Genomic DNA, 3,825 nt, shown 5'->3' with positions numbered 1-3,825 from the left:
CAGTGGGGGCCGCGATCGGCCGAACCTGCCGCGTCAGCAGGTAAATAAAATTGGCCCGGCCCGCCAGGGTGCTTACCCTGGCGAGCCGCGTGCCGAATGTTGCCGACCCTGGTCTAGGTATACCACATCCACAGCTTCTCCCTTATCCACAAGGCTCGTTATCCTATCAAAGAAAGCTATCAGATTGGTTTGACGCGATTTGTTCTTTACAAATCCATGCTGGCTATTCCCTATCACCTTACCACCTTCCAAGTGTTTGCAGATGATTTCCTTAATTACTTGCTCCATTATCTTCCCTGGCACAGAAGTTAAACTAACAGGTCTGTTGTTTCCTGGGTTGTTTTTATTTCCCTTTTTATAGATGGGCACTATATTTGTCCTTTTCCAGTCTTCTGGAATCTCTCCCGTCTCCCATGATTTTCCAAAGATAATAGCTAGAGGCTCAGATACCTCCTCTATTAGCTCCTTGAGTATTCTAGGATGCATTTCATCAGGCCCTGGTGACTTGCAGGCATCTAACTTTTCTAAGTGATTTTTAACTTGTTCTTTTTTTATTTTATCTGCTAAACCTACCCCTTCCCATTAGCATTCATTAGGTTAGGCATTCCTTCAGACTTCTCGGTGAAGACCGAAACAAAGAAGTCATTAAGCATCTCTGCCATTTCCAAGTTTCCTGTTACTGTTTCTCCCTCTTCACTGAGCAGTGGGCCTACCCTGTCTTTGGTCTTCCTCTTGCTTCTAATGTACTGATAAAAAGTCTTCTTATTTCCCTTTATTCCCGTAGCTAGTTTGAGCTCATTTTGTGCCTTTGCCTTTCTAATCTTGCTCCTGCATTCCTGTGTTGTTTGCTTATATTCATCCTTTGTAATCTGTCCTAGTTTCCATTTTTTATGACTCCTTTTTATTTTTTAGATCATGCAAGATCTCGTGGTTAAGCCAAGATGGTCTTTTGCCACATTTTCTATCTTTCCTACCCAGCGGAATAGCTTGCTTTTGGGCCCTTAATAGTGCCCCTTTGAAAAACTGCCAGCTCTCCTCAGTCGTTTTTCCCCTCAGTCTTGATTCCCATGGGACCTTACCTATCAGCTCTCTGAGCTTACCAAAATCCGCCTTCCTGAAATCCATTGTCTCTATTTTGCTGTTCTCCCTTCTACCCTTCCTTAGAATTTCAAACTCTATGATTTCATGATCACTTTCACCCAAGCTGCCTTCTACTTTCAAATTCTCAATGAGTTCCTCCCTATTTGTTAAAAGATCAAAGCACAATATGGCTCAGGTAATGCACTAGAGAATGAAACTGCCCCATAATACAAAGGGTAAAACAAATCAACCTTGTTAGACTTTTGACTTACTCCATTGATCACCAAAATAAAGGTACATGAATGCAGCATATATATTTTTCTTGGTGTCTTTGTGGCTTAAAAACAGCTAAATGGAATTTAAAAATTAAAATTCTGGACAAAACTGTTTTCTATGTGAACATGACTTATACCGAGCTTCCAGCTGAAAAGACACTGCCCATTACATGGAAAAAAAATCCTCTGGTTTTACAAAGGAAATAGTGACTTAATTTGAATGCTAGCAAAACTAAAATAAAATCTTCTGGGAGGTGGAAGGAGAATTAGTATGGCTTTGTATTCCCCAGGAATAGAAATCACCTTGTTTCTTAGTGTCTGATCCTGTTCCCCTTGACTTCAATAGGAGCAAGATCTGATTCCTAAGTTTTCTGTCAGAATGTTAAGCCATGTTTTATCAGTGAAACTCTATTAGGTAACCTTCATTCATGTGGTGTTATATATTTTTTGACATGAAGACATCCAAATGGGGGAGATGCAGACAAAAAATTGTTTGCAGTTCTACTGTATAGTGTCTTATTGAACACGCTGTCAAAAGCTTTTCAAAGGGAGGTTGTTATCCCCATTTTACAGATTGGAAGACTGAGATAGAGCAACTAAGTGACTTGACTAAGGAGATGCAGGAAGCCAGCAGAAGATTCCCAAGTCCCCCTTCTTTCATCACTAAGACATAAATGAACAGATCCTACATTATTTCTTATCAGAAATAACATTTTCTGATGTAAATTATTTGTATCAACTAAGGGTAGACAGAGGCAAATTTTCTGTGAATGAGGGACAGTTAGGTGTACCTTAGGCTCTGACCCTGTGTAAATGTATTGTTCAAAACCTACCAATGTTTAAATGCAAGTCAAAGACTTGAAAGGAGGGACGCAATAAAAACAGCAGTGTAGAAAGCTTTCACCTATGTGGAATTTAATTTTTTAGGCTGAACTACATATTCTGTCACCTCTCTTTTATGATTCTACATTTCCCATATAAATAATTTACAATAGCAAGACAAACAGCAGGTTGGTGAATGACAGAGACAAATGTGGCTCTAAACTCTCTGGGATTCCTGTCATCAGGAGGGGCAGTTAGAGAGGTGAATGTCAGCGCATGTGATGGCTCTTAATTTTGCATGAAATATTTTTGTTTTAATCAGGGTACAAAGCCCAGAATCAGGGTCAATGCTAAAAGACATTTTAAAGAAAATGATTAACATAGGCATGCAGCAGATGGAGGTTATAACAACCCCTCCTCCCTCCACACTAGTTCTGCTTCCCACACCAAGACTTTTCTCAGCAGAAGGCAAATGGGCACCTTTTCTGTCAATCTTGGGATGTTAGCCATAAGGAAACGTGTGTGTGGGGGACAGAGGAGGAGAGTAAACCCACACCCAATGCTGGATGCTCTGGGGAGTTGCCTGATGGGTCCTGAAGTTGCAAGGAATGCCATGGTGTAAATGGGTTCTGACATTTTATTTTATACCATTTCCTTCTGGATACAGTGAGTGAGATTACATGGATGGTTCAAGTTTGAAGATGATTTGCCTTCCAAGATCGCCCACAGAGACTTCTTTGTATCGTGCTCTTTACAAACTTAAACCTGAGGCTGAAAACACAGGTCCAGAGCTTTTACTATGGCGAATAATCCACTTCATTTCAGCTAGACTACTCATCATTATAAAGTTAAACATCTGTGTGCTTGTAGGATGGAGCCACAGACTAAGAGACAGTCCCAGCGTTCACCATCTATTCGTGACAAAACACTCATGCCCATTATCTATTGATTACACTCCCAAGATTATCCCTCTTCATTACATCCCCCTAACATAGGGGCAATTGGAATGGGGGGGGGGGGATATATCTTTAACAATGCGGGGAATGAACAATTGCAGTTGATTATATATAGAATATGATCACATCGCCTCTGATTTCTCTAGCATCAAAGTGCTTGGCAGGCACCTCTATTGTAGTTTTGGCTTATTGTAGCCACGTGAGCGCACAGTGCGCGGTGTACGAGTGAGGGTCATTCCACGGAACAGGGATCAAGGCAGATCTCGGCAAAAAAGCCCTTTTTGGATACTCGCCCCTGCTCACTTGTACCGTTCTTCCAGCAATGCCTCTGCCTTTCTCGATCTCAGCTTCTCCTTTGGGGGCGGGGGGGGGGGGGGGGCCAATAGGCTCTGAGAGGGGGATCCCACGAGCACAGGAGTCTCCAGGCTGTCTCTGCTAACGGCAGGCATATGAACCTGGGTGGAGAGGGGGCGTCAGGCAGAATGACGATGACCCGAGATGCCATGGGAGGTGGGGCTTGAGCCGCCCAGCCCCCAAGGAAGGGGCTGGGTGACTTGGGCAGCATCCCTGAGCGAGGCACATGGGCTGTTCCTGGGTAGCAGTACTGGCCGCTGGTGGAGCTGCTGCTCTCTCTCCCAAGCCTGCCAAAACAAGCTCTTCAAGTTTGGGGCTCTGCTCAAAAGAAACTGAAA

The sequence above is a fragment of the Terrapene carolina genome, unplaced genomic scaffold (genome assembly GCF_002925995.2).
Source record: "Terrapene carolina triunguis isolate 2854851 unplaced genomic scaffold, T_m_triunguis-2.0 Scaffold96, whole genome shotgun sequence".
Classification (NCBI taxonomy): Eukaryota; Metazoa; Chordata; order Testudines; family Emydidae; genus Terrapene; species Terrapene triunguis.
The sequence above is the reverse complement of the archived record's forward strand: the minus strand, read 5'-3'. Positions refer to the sequence as shown.